Source organism: Neomonachus schauinslandi, chromosome 12, assembly GCF_002201575.2.
Source record: "Neomonachus schauinslandi chromosome 12, ASM220157v2, whole genome shotgun sequence".
NCBI lineage: Eukaryota > Metazoa > Chordata > Mammalia > Carnivora > Phocidae > Neomonachus > Neomonachus schauinslandi.
This window is the reverse complement of record NC_058414.1, coordinates 34133876-34154882: the sequence shown is the minus strand read 5'-3', so window position 1 is coordinate 34154882 and position 21007 is coordinate 34133876. Positions and strand designations below refer to the sequence as shown.

The 21007-nt window shown below is 39.6% G+C and overlaps 1 protein-coding gene across 1 annotated transcript in view; it reads right to left on the bottom strand.

Annotated features, from left to right (window-relative positions):
• Nucleotides 1-577: 577 nt before the first annotated feature.
• The window catches only part of CDK14 (cyclin dependent kinase 14), a 546170-nt gene continuing 525740 nt past the window's right edge, over nt 578-21007 (bottom strand). Inside the window, exon 15 of the mRNA XM_021689620.1 lies at nt 578-1282. The gene's annotated coding sequence lies outside the window, so the exon portion shown is untranslated. The remainder of the gene's footprint in view (nt 1283-21007) is intronic.

Sequence of the window (21007 nt, the reverse complement as noted above, 5' to 3'; positions counted from 1 at the left end):
CCCCACTGGGAGAAGGCCTGCATCAGGCAGCTCTCCCTCCCCATCAAAGCACAGCGCGTGCCCAGTCCACTTTTCCCTCCTTGTCACATAAGCGCCTTCATCCTCTGAGGCCCCTCATCTTCTTAATAAGGGAAGCTGGGCCTTTCTTTTTCCCTTGCCATCTTGAAAGCAAGACTCCTGCATTATTTCTACAACCTGCGTTCACACAGTTTTTCCAGGAGACTGGTTAAAGTTAAGGTCCCCAATGATGTCTTCCAATCAGCTTGGAATGTTTTAAAATTTATAATGTAAAGGTGCTTTGGTGTAAATGAGCAAATTTTTAACTCTGGATAACTCTGTAATTTGCTTTTTAAAATGGTAACTAGACAAGATGGCTTTTGGGGCTCATCCAGCAGATACAATTCTTTTGCACCCAAGTTGTAAGCATTCTGTTCCTCATTCTTTTCTCCTCCACTTAGAAAATGCTCCTGAAGCATAACAGAGTGGATGGAAAATACAAGATGTTGACAAGACCCAGAAAACATGTAAAAAGTCACCTCAATTTCCAGAGGTTGAAAAGTAAGCAATTTATCCCTGTCTTTGTTCTTAATGCTTGAGATTTGTTTCTTTACTTCCAACCTCCTTGCAAAACAGTCATGCTATGTGGCTTGAAAATGCTAAGCAGATTCCAATATCCTATGTACATGTGCAGTTATTTCCAAGAAAAAAGCCACATTTGCAGATGTCCTCAAAAGGTAAGCGACAAGTGGGCCCCACAGCTAGGGACCAAGTTGTCAAGTCAGCCTCAGAACAGGGGTTTGCTTTAGCTAAAAATTTCCTTCCTGGGGGTTGCAAAATGTACACTGCTCTTAAAGAAAACACACATTGTTTTATGCCACTATGTGGCTTTCAAGTACAGACATTACTGAAGAAGTGTGAACACCAAATGTGTTGTCTTAATGTATTTAAGACATGGCTGGTGAAAGCATAAAAACCTTTACAGAGACGCTGCACTGCAGAGGGAAATCAAACAAAATCAAACACAAAAGACTGAAAAGAATACATGCCATGTATCAATAAGCAAAGCTTAATCTTCACATAGTTCTTGGAAATCACAAGGTATCCAAATGCGTGCAAGGTTTTAAATAAATTGCAGAGAAAACAGGGTCTTGCCAGCTTCAATTTTCTTGTGAGTGAAATCCACCACAGGGAGGGGAAGGAAACTGATCCGTCATTCCCTTCGTATTATTGGCCACTTCATTAATGGTTTTTTTTTTCTTCCCAGAATGATGACAACTTAATCCTGGAAGGAGGAAAAGAGAAAATTGCTATATGTAAAAAAAAAAACAAAAAGAAAAACAAAAACACCAAAAAAAACCAAAACCAAAACCAAACAACTTACATCATTCATTTTTTTCTAAATTACACGAGACATCAAAATTGGTCAGGCCAAAAGTAAGTCTATCCATTTTCTCGGCAGCCACCCCGAGCGCACTTATGGGAGGCAGAGGGGTCTCCTTCACCAAAACAGTTCTTGTACCATGATAAGCAAATGTTCTGACTCCATTTTCTCCCCTTAAAATAATTTAACTCCATGAATTTAAATGATCTAACCTCTTCTTGGATTATTTAGAGGAAAAGAAAGTCAGCAAATTTCCTTCCCCGAATCATTAGTAGGAATAACTGGTCTTAATTAAGTGCCTGTAGCATCATACAGACCATTAAAAGGACATATCCTCGTGTTCATTTTTATGGGCATGAAATAGAAAAAGGGATCACATACATGCTTTATAAAAAGCCCGGCTGTATATAATTCCTTGGTTGCCTATTATCAGACCTAGTTTCAGCAGAGTGAAAATTGGCCAGCATGACCTGAATTGCCAGCCTCATGTCCTGCATACAGCTGTGCATTTCCAATTTAACCAGTGCCTGCTTAAACTTGGTAACTACTTCCCTGTGAGCGGGTCAAGGGGAAAGAAGGAATGTTCTCTCTCTTCCTCTCCACATTTCTGTTTGGTCCTTAAGCATTTTCATCGAGTCCTTAGGATGGGAAAGTAATGTCTTGCCAGGAAGGCTGAAAAGAAACACTCCCAGGATCAAGTCACACAGCCCAGAGGCTCCAGGCCCAGAACGAACTCCTCATTTCCATTTAAAGCTCAAGGTCACTGAGGCCTGCTTAGGCCTGTTTGTTCCCGTCTACACTGCTACACTGTCATCTTCCCAAGCAGGGAAGGAAACTTGACCTTTTGTTGAGACACAGCTGTCCCACTGCTGGTCACGCAGGCTCTCGTGCCAAGAACTTTACTACTACCTTGACCAAGAAAGCAAAAAGTTCCAGCTTACTGTTAAGAACAGCATCCTCCCTTCTCTCGACTCATTTCCTCTGCTTAATAGGATGATTTTTGGAAGGTTAACCTTCCATCCTTTCTTTTTCATTGAGGTGAAATTCACAGAACCTAAAATTAACCATTGTAAGGCATATAATTTAGTGGCATTTAGAATATTCACAATGTTATCCAAACATCCCCTCTGTCTAGTTCCAGAACATTTTTGCTACCCCCAAAGGAGATCCTATACCCTTGAAGCAGTCACTCCCATTCTCCTCTTGCTGCAGCTCCCTGGCATCCACCAATCTGCTTTCTGTCTCTATGTATTTACCTATTCTGGATATTTCATATGAACAGAATCATACAATATGTGACCTGTTGTGTCTGGCTTCTTTCACTTAGCGTAAAGTTCATCCATGTTGTAGCATGTATCAGAACTTCATCCCTTGTTATGGACAATGGATATACCACGTTTTGTTTATCCATTCATGAGTTGATGTATATCTGGATTGTTTTCACCTTTTTGCTATTATGAATAGTGCTGCTATGAACATTCATGTGCAAGTATTTAAATACCTGTTTTCCAATTCTTTTGGGTAAATACCGAGGAGTGGAATTGCTGGGCCATATGGCAATTTTATGTTTAACTTTTGGAGAACTGGCAAACTATTTTCCACAGTGGCTGCCCCATTTTATATTACCACCAGCGATATACACAAAGGTTCCAATTTCTCCACAACACCCTTGCCAATATTTGTTATTTTCTGTTTTTTTTTTTTTTTTTTTGGATTACAGACATCCTAGCGGGGTGAACTGGTATCTCATTGTGGTTTTGATTTGCATTTACCTAATGATTAGTTAGGCTGAGCACCTTTTCATGTGCTTGTTGGCCATCTGTATATCTTCTTTGGAGAAATATGTATTCCAAGTCCTTTGCCTGCTTTTAAATTGGGTTGTTGGTCTTTTTGTTGTTGAGTTGTAGGACTTTTTATATATTTTGGATATCAATCCCTTGATCTGAAAATATTTACTCCCATTTTGTGGACTGTCTCTTCACTCTGTTGATAATGTTCTTTGATGCACATTTTAATTAGGATAAAGTCCAATTTATCCATTTTTTTTCTTTTGTTGCTTATGGTTTTGGTGTCATATCTAAAAATCCATTGTCAAACTTAAGGTTATGAAGATTTACATTTTCTTCTAAGAGTTTTATAGTTTTAATTCTTACATTTAGATCTTCAATCCATTTTGAGTTAATTTTTGTATGTGGAATGAGATAGAGGTAACATTCCATTCTTAAGAGTTCTCTGTCCTCAGTGACTGAGACAAAAAGCCCTTACCTTAAGTTTCTGGGAGAGGCCGGGGGTGGACGGAGAAGCCTCGGTGGAAGCTCTTTGTTATCACTAAGTCCAAACTCCTCAGATATTATCTCAAATACTTGCTGCTTGTGGCTCACTTGGCCAGCCCTCACCCCTGCCAGGCTGCCCAGATCTCTTCTTAAACAAGTGACCACCCTAGCAAAAATAACTAAAGGAGACCAACTGCCTTAGCCCCTGTTCTCCCAGGGAAATGAAGTAAATCCATCTTGTGCTCTACCTGTGGCTCCCATGTAATCATGCATTCTGGCTTCTGCACTGACATCTTTCCTGAGGCCCATGACATCAAAGACAGAGAGCACTTGTCCCTGCAACATTTCAAACACTCCTGTCCACATGCATCTTCAGCTAGTCCCCAAGCCTGCTACCAAACCTGACATTTTTATTAAGCAGATGAAAAAATGCTCTTTCTCTTCCATGTTGCTTAAACAGAGACTGAAGCTCTTCCAGGAAGTCTGCCCACCCACCCTGGACAAATGGAAGAGCTGTGGTTTGTCCTGATATGTGCTTACCTAGGCATGAGTTCCTACTGCCACAGAGAAATGACATATAGTTGACCCTTGAACAATGCAGGGATTGGGGCACTGGCCTCTTGCACAGTTGAAAATCTGCATAGAACTTTTGACTCCCAAAAACTTAACTACTAATGGCCTACCGTTGACTGGAAGATTTACTGGTAACACAAACAGCTGGTTAACATATATTTTATGTATGTATCATGTACTGTATTCCTACAATACAGTCAGCTAGAACAAAGAAAACGTTATTAAGAAAATCATAAGGGAAAATACATTTACAGTACTGTTCTTTATTTATCAAAAAAATCAGCATGTAAGTATAGACTTGGGTCGTTGGAACCCGTGTTGTTCAAGGGCCGACTGTAGTCATGACCTGGCTCTCCTCCATTCTGCCACTTTTTTTTTCTTTAATTTTTTCTTTTTTTAAGATTTCATTTATTTGCTAGAGAGAGAATGAGAGACAGAGAGCATGAGAGGGAGGAGGGTCAGAGGGAGAAGCAGACTCCCTGCTGAGCAGGGAGCCTGATGTGGGACTCGATCCCGGGACTCCAGGATCGTGACCTGAGCCGAAGGCAGTCGCTTAACCAACTGAGCCACCCAGGCGCCCTCCATTCTACCACTTTAATCCACAGAACGCAGACCTGCCCAGGCTGACCTCCTGAACGAGTGACTTCAAATGTCCCTCCCGTGTGGGGACATTTCCTGTGAGGGAGCAAGTAAGGAGGCAGGTGGCATCATTATGTTCTTGATTAAACCTGGTTTTGTTGACTGTTGTGTCCCTAGAGCATAGCCAAGCCCCTGCTCAGATACTCAGGAAACCCCTGCTGAATGAATAGAAAGGAAGAAGGTGGAATCTGAACATTTGGGAGTGGAGTATGTTTTTAGAAGTAGGGTTCCCTCATGGCACATTGACAGAGGGCAAGTGCCATGCCTGTGCTCTTGCTGAAAGAGCACCGTGCTGGGGGCAGAGCCGGCCATCCACAGACACACCACGAGCCAAGAAAGGTGGGTAGAATTAACACCTTCCTGTGCGCAAAGCTTTTTTTTTTTTTTTAACCTCATGACATTCTATTTGAATGATGTGATTTTCAGGGTATCTGATTTGACATAATAATAAACGATGTTGTCACCATAATCTGTGGCATGTCACTATCCGGTTGGGTTGATTTAAACTTTTTTTTTTTTAGCCATTGATGGTGTTTGTCTTTGCCTTCTTTAAGTGTAATCTCTAGAAGAATAGTATGTACCTAACCCAAGGCATAAGCAGGAATTGGATAATAAAGCATAATGCATAATAATAGTAATTGGATAATAAACGGTGAACACGGTGATTATGGATAAGTCCTTTACTTAGGTTTGGGCTCAGATATTTAATGGAAGGAGCCAGGAATAAAAAAGAAGGGAGGTGCCAATGAGAGGTAGCCTCTTTCCCATCTATATGAGATGACTCTATAGCCCAAGTTGTGCCAGGTACTCTGCCTAACACTGTTCAGCAGCAGCACGGGATGCCCCTTCCCCCTCCTTGGGCAGCCTCAGCATTAGTTTCAATTTTCAAGGACTACATGTAAGGTAGGTCAATTTACTGCTAGAAAAATTCCTTAAGATCTAAATGTAATCATACGTTTGATGTGTGGGGAGGTGGGTAGAAGGAGTGAGGGGATACAACATTCCCAGGGAAGCAAAATATAATAGCAATGTATGTCCTTCCTTTACATTTAATTGATTATTAAAATAGACCACATATACAATACAAATGAACAGTGAATATGACCATAAGCTCAACTAAGTGTGCATCAACTCATAGGTATATATATCATCAGATTAACAGATGCCATTTTTATCTTGCTTTCTGCTCTTACAATGTTCTTTCCCTAGAAACGAATGTTTTAAAGAAATTGGATTTTATTGATAAAATCCTTATTCAGAAATATCTACATAGAGCTTCTCAGCTATAAATATTAATTAATTGGATCGCTGGTACCCATAATGCAACTTTGTTCTGACCCATGTGCCCTCTGAACTAGATATTTTTTGGATTCAATTTTCTTAAAACCAACTGTCAGCATCACGTGATGGAGGAGATGAAAAATGAAAATGAGCAGTCCCGCTGTGCAGGTGGGTGACCTGTGGGAGAGAGTCTGCCTGGTAGGATTTTTACACCAACCATCAGACACAGACCAATTGATTAGATCATCTCATACCCGCCACCAACTAGGCTCAAGAGACTAATTAGAGAGAGTACTGCCTGCGCAGGCACCCCATTGACACCTAATTTGCTCAGCCAAAGCCTTTGGGGAAAATGTATTATCTCTGCAGCTGCACTTCATGCATTTCTGATTTGAGGCATAAGCAAGGAGTGCTTCATCACTCTTTTGAGCAAACTGAATGTAGAAGCCCTTAAGTGCTAAATGCAAGCAAACAGACCCAAATTAAAAACGGACCTGGCTCTTTCTAATTCCCTCTGTGCTCCCCATTAAATCTCTGTGTGTACATACACACACACACCCCTACACACACACGTGCAGTTTACACACTGGCGGGACCATGCCGCTGAGGACCCCAGCTCAGGGTGCTGCCAATGCGATCAGATGGCCTTTCTTTCACTAGCCTATTTACCCACTCTAAGGTTTTGTGCTTGTTTTATTTTTTTATTTTATTTTTTCCCCCTGCTGCATTGCCCCTCTGCGAAGTATCTTTTTTTCTTTTCCCCCTACAGGAAGACTCTGGCCCATTTTCTTCCCCTCTAAGCCTCATTGGAAAGAAGTGATTATTTTGGTTCCAAATTAAAACAACTGTAGGTTTTCCTTTCATCGCCTAAATTGTGAACAGGATATTCACCAGGATGTATGTGAGGCTATAGGGTAATCCGCTCATTTCTGTTTGAGAGACTCTTTGTTAAGATGCCTCATAGAGAAGGAAGAATTATTAAAATTTGACAGAGAGAAAGCTGCCTCACAATAGCAAAGACAGTATAGAATTATAAAATCATGAAGTTATCTTTGAGAAAAACAACGGACAGCATTTGACCAAGTTCAGTTTTTATCTGTTTCTTATCTAAAATAAAACCAATTCCAATCTTCTTTTCAAATGCAGAATCCAAACCACTGGTAAATAAGGAGTCATTTCAAGATAGATATGCAATTAATGGCATGCTTTAAAAAAAGGGAATAAAAATTAAATATTCAGTCAGTATGGAAAAATTAGGTTATCTTTGTGCCAAATCTAGTGGCTGTGAGGAATGAATTTTTGTCATGCTGGAATCGAAGTCAAAAACAAAACAGGCCTGCAAAGGCAGTGTTGTAGAGTGGACTTACTGATTTTATGCTTCTAGTCACATGTCAGATGAATTATTTTACCCACATGTTCTGGTAAATTACAATTCTGCTTTGTAATTTTCACATTTATCTTATTCTTAAGAATTCAGTGAAGATCTTTTTGGATCATTTTAGCTGTCTACTTTTAAACCAGCATTCAAAATTAGCCTAAATTGGCAAAGTCAAAGGATTCCAGTGGCCATCAGAGTGAATAGCTTTCTGAAGGTATATAGAAGTGGCTTGAGGAGAGATGTTTGAGAACAGTTAGAAAATCAGGGCCTTAACTAACACATATAACTGTCTACAGAATTTATTCTGATATTGTGGAAAACAAAGCCCAGAATTCTTCCCCTCCCCAAGCACCATATTAGTAAGATTTCACATGGAAAATATCCAGGAAAAAAAAAAAAAAACCAAACTACTAGGCTGTGCCACTTTGAGTTTGATATTGCTTAAAATACTAAGAAAAACAACGAACTTAATCTTTAGTACTTAATGCATCTTTAAGGAGTGTTCACTACTTACAGAAAATTAACTCCAGAAATAAGGTTGCTAAATCCTAAAGCAACTGAGCAAGTACAGATCTCTCAGAAGTAAAAATATGTATAAATACAAGTACATACATATATGGTGCATATACTCATTTGTACATGAAGAACACATATACTCAAATTTTATACTGTAGATTTTATATAAATATCAGACTCAAAATGATAAGTTTTAATCTTTATACTGATTCAAAAGATCTGGGGACAGCTTAATTTCTTCATTTTTTTTTTAAAGTGAGTTATGTTATGATTTGGCTAGAAATACAGGTTTTCTTTTAGAACATCTGAAATCAGTGTTTTCTAGTTACTTTGATGTTGTATTGAAGCTTCTTGAAGGAAGTAGAAAATTAGTCAAACCTACTTCTGTAACTTATTTCTGACTTATGATAATCATGTTTCTTCCTCACCATCCCCCACCCCCCAGAAGAGAACACATCTTTGAGACTAGCAAGAGAATATTAATTAAAATGAATGCAGGGATAGACAGGCTTGGTTTTAAGCTTAACAGAAGGTCCATCATTCAAAATAGCTCAAATCCTTTAAGTTGAAAGCCGTTTGGTAACATCCATATGGATGCACAATGCACTAATTGCAGTGACTTTGCACATTTTAAGCTTCATGCCAAAGTGGAGATTTTAATTAAAATTTTTAGGCAAAGCTATAAGTTTAACATTTCAAAACAAAGCATTTCTCACACAAACGGACTTAACATATCATTTCAATAATCATCATTATCAGTGAACATTTCTTGAAATCCTCATTAAAGACCAGGCATTGTATGATATATAATTAGTGGTAATTGAAAAGAACGCTGTATTTGCATGGTGTGACTGTTTATTAAATCAGATTTATGTAAAGGACTAGTCATATTTTAGACCCATGTGGATGGCAATTCTGGGAGTATATCCCATCTCAGTGAGGGCCAAGGGAAGCGTAGGGAGACAATAAAGTACTGATCTAGGTCTTGTAAGAACATCCAAGACACAGGCCATCTTCTACATACACACACACACACACACACACACACACACACAAATACATATACTGTGAGGTTTGAAATAGCTTGTTCAAATAGTTTCAATGACAAAGTTTAGAATAGCAAAGCCTTTACCAAATGAGACTTATTCTTTTCAAGGATTTCATATTGGAAGCTTTATTTGCTCAGCATACCTTTATAACAGACTGGCTGCCAAGTGGGATAAGTTAATTAAACAGGATTCTGACTCTTTAACCTTCCTTATATATTACAGTCCTACTAACCTATATTTAAATAAACCAAATACAAAGCTATGTAACCTAGCAGTGTGTGAATTTTTCACAACTTAAAACGAACACACACAAATATCATAAAACCACTTCTAAGTATTTAGCAGTCAGAGAAACACAAGGGTTCATGTCTGACTTTAATTAAAAGATCTGAGAGGAGATCCGAGACTTCATTTTGGGTGGATTTTTTTTCTTTCAAATTAAAACTTGTCTAGTATTATTGTCCAAAGTGTTGAAGCAGAAGTTTCCATGCTAAGGGTTTTGAATTCAATATAATATCATCACCTACAAAGTCATTCTGTCCCACGAACCATCGTATTGCAGAACTCCACAAAGCTAAGACACAAATTTCTGTGGTCGAAGTTAGATTACAAATGGCTGGTACATAAAGAATGGTGTCAGCATAAACCAGAAGTCAGGTTGGTTCATGAGAGAGATTTAAAGCCATTTGAGAGATTCTGAGCCACCAAGTCAGGGCAGCGCGTATGCAAGAGACAGAAAGACAGCTGTATGGGAGCTGAAGAGGTGTACAGTACCGTATGTGCTGTCTGTTTGCCTACATGCTTCCTCTTGCCTTGGTTTGGCCACATGCTCTGTCTTGGAATTAACTGTTTCTTGTACACTTCTCCTAGATCTTAGCACATTTTGCTCTGTCATCCAAAATTCTACATCGTCAACCCTTTCTTTCATCAATCTTCTTTCACCTGTAAGCAATGCTAGTATTTTTATAGTGTTTCTACTGCTTTCGTGAGCGCTCTGTGCTCTACACTGAATGTTTGTATGCCCCCCAAATTCTTATGTTGAAACCTAATCCCCAATGTGATGGTATTTCCAGGTGGAGTCTTTGGGAGGTGATTAGATCACGAGGGTGGGACTCACATGAATGGGATTAGTGCCCTTACTAAAGAGACCCCAGAGAGCTCTCTCACCCCTTCATCATGTGAAGACACGGAAGGAAGAGGAAGAGGGTCCTCATCAGACATGAATCTGCTGGTGCCTTGCTCTTGGACTTCCGGCATCCAAAACTGTGAGAAATAAATTTCTATTGTTTATAGAGCCACCATTCTGTGGTATTCTGTTATAGCGGCCTGAATAGATGGAAACATTATGGTTACCAGGTTGAATACATTTTGAGCTGTCTGCCTCTTACTCTATTTTTCCCCATAAACCATAGAATTTTTACAGGAGTATTCTGCTGAACACAGGGAGGAAAATGGAAATCATATCTAGCAGTAACATCTATTCTTGGTGGGCGCATTCTGACACCATCACAGAATGACACATTTGTTACCATAGCGCATTCTCCCCCCCCCCCAGGCAGGTCCAACAAGGTCATACTGGGGGACACAGATGCTGGACAACCAGCTCACCTTCCACCAACTCCTTTCCATGTAGCAGCCCCACCATGTGAACAGTGCAAATGAACAACTTGCCAGCAAAGACCAAGGACAAATCACTAAGTGTTGAGTCATGGAAACTATCTACACATAAAGTCAATGGATACACATCTCCACAAAATTACAATTAAAGCATTTTGATACTAGTTACACTGCTATAACAAGTTACTGTATCTTTTTTTAAAAAAGATTTTATTTTAAAATAATCTCCGCCCCAACGTTGGGCTTGAACTCACAACCCCGAGATCAAGAGTTGCATGCTCCACTGAATGAGCCCGCCAGGCGCCCCACAAGTTACTATATCTAATCGCCAAGATGAGTTCTGAGAGATAGAATTATGGAACACATGTCATGAGAAGTAAATTCTAGCATTTTGTGCTCAGGTAGCATTTTCTCTCATTCAAAGTGTATTTCCATTTATTTGCTCATTAAATGAAAGTGCCTAAAAAAATAGGACTACGATGGTAAGAAAATAATAGATTTTATAAAACGGAGTGTTTTGTTGTTGTTGTTGTTTGTTTTTTTTTAAAGTTCTACTCCTTGAATCACTGGTTCAATGTCTTCTGGCACAACGGCAGCAGGAGGTCTGTTCCAGGTTTAAATACCCACTAGGGGAATCACAGCCTTTCTAGGAACCAGGGGGACCAACTGTCCCGGTTTGCCAGGACTGAGGGGTTTTCCAGGATGGAGGACTCTTAGTTTTAAAACTGGGACAAATGAGAATGAGTCGGTCACCCTCAAAGAGATAAAAGGGTTCACAAGTTGTTACTTCCAACTTTATTATAACAACAGAGCCAGCAAGCTCGGCACTTTACTACACGAACTAAGACTTGCTGACGCTCTAGCCTCAAAATGCGTGTCACCAAGTGTTGCAAATGCTAAACCCTGAGAGTAAGCAAAAGAGCTGTTGGAAAGAGGGTGGGATCTGAGCCTGCCAAGGATCTCAGCAGCCAAGGGATTTTTCACCTCTCCTTAACTCTGAGTTTTAGATCTTCTTCTCTAAGTTCTTTTTATTGAAGCCATGGTCGATCCCATTCTGCTCTAATGAGGTTGTTGAATTCAAGACCATCAGCTTATTCCTCACAATTCTCAGTGGCACTTTCAATAAATCCATCTATTTAAAGTCACACATGTATGTGCGGGGCGGCAGGGAGGAGGTGGCTACGACTGCCACTCTCACAGGATGAGACGTGCAAATGTCGCCCAACTCTCTGCTGCACGGGACACCCCTTCCCCGCCCCCTTATCAATCACCATGCGCCAGAAAGATGCCTTAGGTACTCATTAAATAATTTGTTCACTTGCGTCTTTATATTTGCCTGCGCATTTAAAAGGAAAAGGAAAAACAAACGTGCATTAATGCCTAGCTTCACTGCTCTGCTGTCCTTTCCAACTCAGACATGATTTGCTGTTTTTGATTAGCACACGACCTCAGACAGACTTTCAAACTGCAGCATCTGGAGATCTGAAATACTGTCAAATCTTTTAAAGAGCAACTGCAATAAATCAGAAAACATCATCACCACGCTCCTGCCTTGATTCACTGTGGTCGCACGACGTGGACTAGGAGGTTCGGCTCATTAAAAATGTGAAGGCTGTAATATCTGATGAATAAGACACTCACATCAACACAATTGGTTTCCTCCTGGTATAAAACAATGAAAGTGCCAACAGCTTAGCGGTTGAGCGGCAGAGCAAAGAACAGCGCTTGCAGGCCTGGGGTCAGTGTCTCCCTTCCACTGGCAAAAGAGCTGGAGACCACAGTGATGTCAGCCAGTGCACACCAGGCTCGTGGGATTAGGGATGCTTCGTGCTTTTGTAGTGTCCACTTGCAGCAGACTAAAACAAAAGCACCAAGAGAGTTACGGGAGTTGAGCTCTTATAGTGGGAGGCGAGGCAATACCTTTTTGCCTTGCCCCCCAAACCAGAATCCCACACACAATGTGGTTAAGTCAGGAATGTGACATCTTCTCTTCCACACCTGTGAGCCAGAGCACATCCCAGAAAGATCTTATTTCCTCTTCACACAAATGCTAAAGAACAAAGTCATGCCTTGTCTGGGTTATGTTGTTTGTTTTCCAGTCTGCTGGCATTAAAATTGTACCCTAAAGCACCTATCACGTCTCATGATGCTCTGTTAAGTCCTTTCAAAAGTCCTGACTTTGAACACTGGGGCCATTTGGAAGAAAAAAAAAAACCCCACAAAAAACAGATCTAGTGACTTAGTTGCTTCATGTTATCATGGGGGAAAATCACTCCAGCTCCATTTTAAACATAATTAAATAGAATGTACATTGTCTGAAGTTTACAAATGTGGGGAAAAAAACAAACCCAGCCTCATCAGCTTCAATAAGCTGTTTTGGTTTTGTTCCTTTTGCAATTCTTTGATTCGGCGGCTCTGCATGAGATGTCATGCACAATGAGTGGGTGCCTGAGATGCTAAAACGGAAAAGCTCTTTTGTTTTCTAATTACTGACCTCCCGAGTTTTAGTGTTAGAGTTTATATAAGCAATTATATAGTACCAGAGTTCTCATAACCAATTATTGAGGATCTTGGTCCAAGCAGGATGTAAAACTGCTCATGCCTGAATTAACATGGTAAAGTTAAATCTTGTCTCTTTCAGTACTTTCTTATTTTTTAAGAAGATTTATTTATTTTAGAGAAAGAGGGGGAGAGAGAGAGAGAGAGAGAGAGTCTGAAGCAGATTACAAGCTGAGCTCAGAGCTTGACGTGGGGCTCAATCTCACGACCCTGAGATCACGAACTGAGCCGAAACCAGGAGTTGGATGCTTAATGGACTGAGCCACCGAGGCGTCCCACTCAGTACTTCATTAGGAAAAATTCTAATGGGTTGATTTCCGGCACAAGGTAGAGGGCAATTACTAGGAATAAAGGTATGAAATGAAGCAAAGAAATAATTCAGAGAGACTAGAAAACAATTAATGACAAGAGTTTTCTGTTAAAAAGTATGTAATCATGGTCACTGGAGGGCTATCTAAGCACTGCACAAATATCACAGTAATCTTTTTTTTTTTTTTTTTGAGAGAGAGAGAGAGAGGCAGGAGAGGGGCAGAGAGAGAATCTTAAGGAAGCTCCATGATGAGCATGGAGCCCTCACAACACTGAGATCACGACGTGAGCCAAAATTAATAAGAGTTGGACGCTTAACCAACTAAGCCACCCAGGTGCCCCATGGACTGTGATAATTCTTAAAATTTTCTGAGTCACTGCCAAACTCGAGAACCAGATGAACACCAATGAATTCTCTCCAGAAAACTCCATCTCTATAACTTCATGTAGCTTTTTTCATACAGTCTAAGCTGGTCCCATTAATAGGTCCAGGGACCCCAGGTCAAGGACCTCAGGATTAGAGTGTCAGAATGTTGAACCATCAAGAGCATTTCCACCATCTAGCCATAATTTTAGAGTATACTGAGGAGGAAATACCTTCCACGAAAGTTAAGTACTTGAAGGTAATTCCTTTTGAACAAGTGGCACAGTCTAGGGAGACTTCAGTTAAGGAGGAAAAGGCTAACATGATTTCTTACACCCTCCCTCGATGATAAAAATACAACCAACCAAACAAAAACAAAACAAACTAAAAATTTCATTCAGTCTACGTGTCATGTTTCCTTCAAGAAAGATGGAACCTGGACCATTCTATCTGATGAAGGCAATTGCCAGCAAGAGAAGCATAAATGGAAGCTGTGGATCCCTACATAGGGAGCTAAACAGGGATCTATATAGATGATCCTCGGAGTATGAGGAGCTGAGTCAAAGACTCTTTGCCACATACAATCCTTCATTCTTCCCTCCCCTTTCTTCTCTATTAAAGTCATTATCAGTGATGTACCAACATTAATGCAGGATAACAGATAAATGGAAACTGACTCTATTGTACCCATTCTTACTAATTATATTCAATGCCATTGATTATCACTTTGTTTCATATGCTGTATTTATTCATTTTAGCATTGTGAAAATAAAACTGAGAGCTTCTCATAACTTTGCCAATGACCCTGAACTCTTACTTTTCCTTTTAAGGTAAAAAATGGTATCAGCCAAGAATTTGCAATTGTTTTCAATATGGCCACCTATGTTTTCACTCTCAGAGAGGGTTGCAGACAACTCACCTGAGAAGCTGGAGAGGATTTATTGTGCCTCTGGTCCCCACCTGCAAAAGGCAGGCATTTTATATTTTATGGTTAAGAGAGCCAAGGCTGTTAGAGAAATACTTCATATTCCTATTCTCTGGACAAAGTTTTGTTTCTCTTACCAATAACAGTATTTGTTCTTAGCATCAGAAGACCAACTCATGGTCTGCTGTTTCTGCTCTTCACAGACTGATCTGTCTTCTGTGGTCTTAACTCTGGTTCTGTCATTTCAGAGTTGTGGCGTACCAGAGCTTGGCCTGGAAGCTCGGCATACCAATGACTCTTGCTCACTTTCATCTTCTTGGTTGAACTCTCTCGACACTTGTACCCTGTTCATCCTGGGCACATGAATTACTTGTTCCTCCCTTGCTGGAAGACAAGGAAGGTTTATGGTTTATGGTGTCTCTCTGTGACCTGGCATGGTGGCCCTGAGAGCCCAAATACTGCAAATCTTCAGGAACCAGTTGAGGGAAAAGGAAAATGTGGAGTCAGGGATGACTCTTATTCCACTTGGTACAAGGTTGCCATGGCAACCACACCTAACTGTCCCTCTACCTTGCTTCTCCCTCGGATCTGCTTGCTGGTTTGGGTGTTCAAGGGCATTTGCACAGAACCGCCTCAGTTCCATGAGCCACAAAATTTTACCTTTATACAACTTAATTTTTTACCATTTCTTTCCTTGAGTAGTAATAAAGAAGGGACTAAGAGTTTCAAAGTCAAATATGTACATTTTTGACCACAGTTCTGCACTTGACCAGATGCAACAAGGCCATTTCTCATTTCCCCTCCTTAAAGCTTTGCATTTCCTCGTCCTTTATTCTCCCTCCCCTGAACACACTCCCACACACACCCACACCACTTGAATGTCAATTGGTGATATTCTTGAAGGAATATTCCGAAGAGAAATTCTAAACATTAAGAGGCAGGATCCTAAGCATCTTGCAAACTCAGAACCCTTCTACAATTAAGGCAAAGCAGAGGAAGTGTAAGGAAAAACCAGGCTTGGCATAATGAAATCTAAACTTTTTTCATTTGAAATGTCTTTTCTTAAATAGTAGGGAGGTTCACTTCCCTTACTTTTAAACAGGATGTTCTTTAGAGGTTCTGAGGGAATAGAGGGATAGAAAACCTTGCTATGATTGTTTTAGTGGCTTGTGAAGCCTGGCGGCCGCGGTGTACATTACCAACCCCAGGTCGGTAGGTGATCTTCCACGATAAAGAAGCGTGAGGAGCTGGACAAAGGCCAAAAGCAAGAACACAATGCCAACAGTGAGACCAGACACCAGAAGCACTACCAGGAGCTGAGCACAAAGGTGGAGTCAAGAGGCTTTGAACCCATCTGCATGGGGCAGACGTACCACATCCGATGATGTGCAGAGGGGCCTGGGGGGGAGTTCACTCAGGCTGCAGTTTGCAACCCTCTTCAGACCCAGAAGCACGGGGCTCGGTCTCTAGTCACATGTGAGACCCAGTGCGTTTCACTCTAATACCACCTCTTCCCTCACTTTCTTTCCTTACTGAAGTCCTTGACCTGTGTTCCTTTCCATGCCTGAAACCCACACAAGGCTCTCATTTTTGTCCCCAAACTTGTTTTCCTCGCTTGGAAATCTTTCTTGACTATCTCTGGGCTCAAAGGAAATGACAGGAATGACTTTTCACCCTTCCTGAGAAAGGCTTTACATTCTCTCTAATGTTTGCTAACATTTCTGTGGCTGTCATTAGTATGTTAATCACCACTTTCCAGCTCTCTATCTTTGGTGCCCTCAGTGGAATGCTCTTCCTATCTCTCCTGGAAGTTAGGCATGGCCACTCAACCTGCTCAGACCAATGAAATGCGCCCATCCAGGTGGCTGCTTCAAGTATTCATCTTGTCACGTCTCTTCCCCCTGCCAAGGTGACAGGAAGGACGTGTGGAGATGTAGCCTCTGTTAGCCTGTGTCTCTTAGCAGAGCCCCCAGTGACTCATATTGGACATAACGTGTGAGCGAGAAATAAACCTGTGTTACAGTAAGCCACAGCAAAACCTAGCCCATTCCGAAAGATACACGCCTATCGGGTCTAATATGGATCACAAGTCCTCAGACCAAAACTGCAACTTATCAACTCTTCAACACAATCCTAGTGAGGTGGTTGGTTTCATCATTAATGAAGGGTGGAGAATACACATAATTTACTTAAGGACTCACAACTAGTAAGTGCCAAGTTGGAACTTGTTCCCAGATTTTACTACTCCAAATCCCATACTCTTTCTACTTTATTGTGATGGCAGGAGAGAAGATTCACTTCTAAAAAGCACAGAACAAAATTTGAGAAGGTAATGAGAAAAATACTACAAGCCATATAAGAAAATGCATGCTTTTATGTTAAAAAATGAATAGTACTACTGGGTACATCTGCCAAGATTTAGACTGTTTTATTTTTGCTTGTGTTTCTTCCTTCTGGTAAGAGAAAAGTTTCTGGGTATCTGGTGAAAAAATTGGGATTCTCATATGAATATCATTCTCAGGCTGAGTAAATTGAACTTAATAGAATTTGAACCTGAGTAAAATTCAAGTAATAGTATTTTTTGAAATCATAAGCATGAGAGATCATGTATGTCAAAAAGGATCTGGAAAGATACATACCAATTGTTAATGGTGACTCCCTCTGAGAAGAGATCAAGATTTTCTGCAGGGTGGAAACTTTAAAGTTCTACTAGCTATGGTAATGTGTTATTTGGATACTTTTCAATAAGAATGTATTTATTAATTATTTGTGTAATTAACACACCCACATAAAATGTGCTGAATAACTCCTGACCCCATAACTGGCGGTGAGATGGTAATATTTGGTAATTGCAATGAAAAGCTAGACCTGTTTGGAATTTGGCTTAGTTGATCAGCACTGTTTAAAGCGTTGCTAAATATCCTTATGTTTAAAAGAAAATTTTTCAGAAAAAAAAAAGGAAGAAGTAAAATATGTTTCATGCTGAACATTGTATATCCAAATTGAATTATTTTGTGATTTTTTTTTGGTAATGGTAGCTATTCAAGGCATTAGTGATGGACTGAAATGATAAAGAAGAAAAAGATATCTAAATAGAAATAATCATAAATGTCAAATATTGCTCAACTTCTTTAGCTACAAACACATAAAACACATGTATGAAAAAAGAAAATCAAATAACTCCATACTTTAAGGCACTTTGGTCACTAAATTAAAGATGAGTCCTTTAAATTTAACATGCTCTTATTATATCCTCTTGTTTCCAGAAAGGAAACTAGGTTTGAATCTCTAATCTCTAAAGCGATCAACAATTACACAACATAATGATATTCTGTTGTTCCACAGTCATACCTTATTTTGAGGTATGATATAATGCTGACAATAAGGCAATGGAATTATGGTCTTCATCCAACGACTAGTTTCTCTATAACCATATTCTATAATGAGCACCAAGACAAAAGATTTGGATTCAGTAATTTTTATTTAAAACTTTAAATAGAGATTCTGAATTTCTTACTCTAAACATGATAGTGGTATGTTTCCTCTGTCTGTCTGTCTGTCTATCTATCTATCTACTCACCTACCTACCTACCTACCTAATCTATATCTTATCTATATATCTACACACATACACACTGGCCCTAAACTTCTAGCTCTTAGCTGGTGAACTCAGAATCCAAGGGGAAGAAATTGACAACTGCGTACAATATTGAGGACTCTGTTTTGTCTGGATATTGTTTTCAGTTGCTTAGTTTGAGAGGAGATAAACACTAGTCTCTACTACTCTTTCTTCTGAATTCCATCAAGAATTGACTAACACTTCAATTCTGTTATACTGTTCATCACCAGTAATAAAGGATATGGGTTTAAATACATGAGAAACATTTAAGTGACACTCTTGGAACATTACCGTCTTCATAAATATGTTTGGAAGAAGTTGCTAACCATCTGTCTTAAGAGATTTCCACGCACTTCCTGTGACATTTGCCCTCACTAAAGTTTGGGCTTACTTTTTTAATTTTTATTTTTTAAAATTTTTATTTATTTATTTTAGGGAGAGAGAGAGCGCACACAATCGGGGGTAGGGGCAGAGGGAGAGGGAGAGAGAATCTCTAGCAGACTCCCTGCTGAGCACAGAGCCCAATGAGGGGCTCGATCTCACGACCCTGAGATCATGACCTGAGCCAAAATCAAGAGTCAGACGTTGAATTGACTGAGCCACCATGTGCCCCTAAAGTTTGGGTTTAAAACTAACACTGAAGTAGCTGTTATTGATTCTCATGCGTCTTAACTGCAATATGAAAAAAGATGGATGTCTTAATTGGGGCATATGGCAAAGAGCTTACCAGAGGAGTACTTAACGGTATTTAAGTATATATGTTATTACAAGGACAAAGAGTAATTATTATGTTTAAAAGAATCAGAGAAAGTTTTAAAGAGATGTGCTGACATAGACATAATTATGTACTGTTTTTAATAACTTAGCTATTCTCTGTCAATGCTTTATTTAATCCTGAACCTATTCTCATGTTTTAATTGAGCTAATATTTCACCTTTAGCTTGTTTTTGAAGGTATTTCCTCTTGCAGATCTATTGTACTTCTGTTATTTTCAGGAGTGTTAAATCTTCAGTAATATAAAATCTCATATGCCTATTTTTCCCTTAAAGGCTATAACTAACCCTCAAAGAAAATGTTTTAATTAGCACAGATTCTATGGGATCACTAATAGTCCAGAATTCTTGATATCTAAATTCGGGCTCTCTCTCTGTCTCAGAATTTAAAGAAAAAACAAACTAAAAAAAAAAAAAAAAACCCACCTTGGATTCATGTGATTGCTGAAAGAAAGACTATAGTCAAATGTGTCCCTCTGGTGAAGAATATCAATCTGTGTAAGTATTTTTTCCCAAAGAGAAGGATTCACTCAAAAGCAGCTTTTCACGACTTTACCATAAACTTGGAAGACAAAGCTTTTATATACAATGTACAACAAATGGACAATTCACAGCCATCCAGCCTACCTGGGAGCCTTCTAGTCCAGGGTAAGAGGCAGCTCCTTCTTTCAAAGGAGCCCTATGAAAATGTGGAGGAAGTGGATTCCTCATACACTGCTGGTGGGATGTAAAATAAAGCAGCCACTTTAATGTTCAGAGCAACATTATTCCTCACAGCCAAGAAGTGGAAACAACCCAAATGTCTGTCAACTGAAGACTGGATAAATAAAATGTGCTATAAGAATAGAATGGAGTATTACTCTGAAAACAAAAAAGAAAAGAAAGAAAGAAAGAAGAGTACTGATGCAGGCAGCAACATGGATGAACCTTGAAAATATAAAGCTAAAGTGAAAGAAGCCAGTCACAAAAGACTGCATATTGTATGATTCCATTGATGTGAACTGTCTAGAATTTCCAATTCACAGAAATGGAAAGCAGATTAGCGGTTGTCTGGGGCCATGGGGGATGTAGGGCTATGGGAATGTGGACTGACAGCTAATGGCTACAGGATTTCTTTTTAGGGTGATGAAATGTTCTGGAATTAAGATTGTGGTGATGTTTGCACAACTCTGCGAATCTACTAAAAACCACTGAACTGTACACTTTAAATGGGTAAACTTTATGGTATGTGAGATATATCTCAATAAAGTTGTAAAACAGAAGAATTCTGTGCTCTCTCCAGGTACAAAGTCTAAAACCGTAACTTTGGAAGTAATTTGCCCATTTTGTAACGATGAAGATGAGGATGAGGATGACAGTGATCTGTTGGTGGCTGTATAGAAGGAATATATTAGACTTTCCATTATACTAATACTAATGGGAAGTGGTTATATTTAGTGAGTGAGATTATGGAGTATGTTCTCCTTATATTATGTACTTATATTGTTTTAAAATTCATATATTGAACATATATTATTTCTGTAATCAGAAAAAAAGGTTAAGTATCAGAGTTTTTAAGAAAAGTTTTCAACTAGAAGGTCTTGGGAAGGAGAGAGGGGCAACTTCTGGGGAAGATGACTGAACTGAGCTGGGCTTTATAGGGTGGCTGGAATTCGAAAGAGAAAGGCCAAGGGAAGGGCAACAGCTTTCTAAATAGTTCTCTGATTTCTAACATCATTGCTTACTTTCTCTGGGGTGAGGGTGGAGATGTT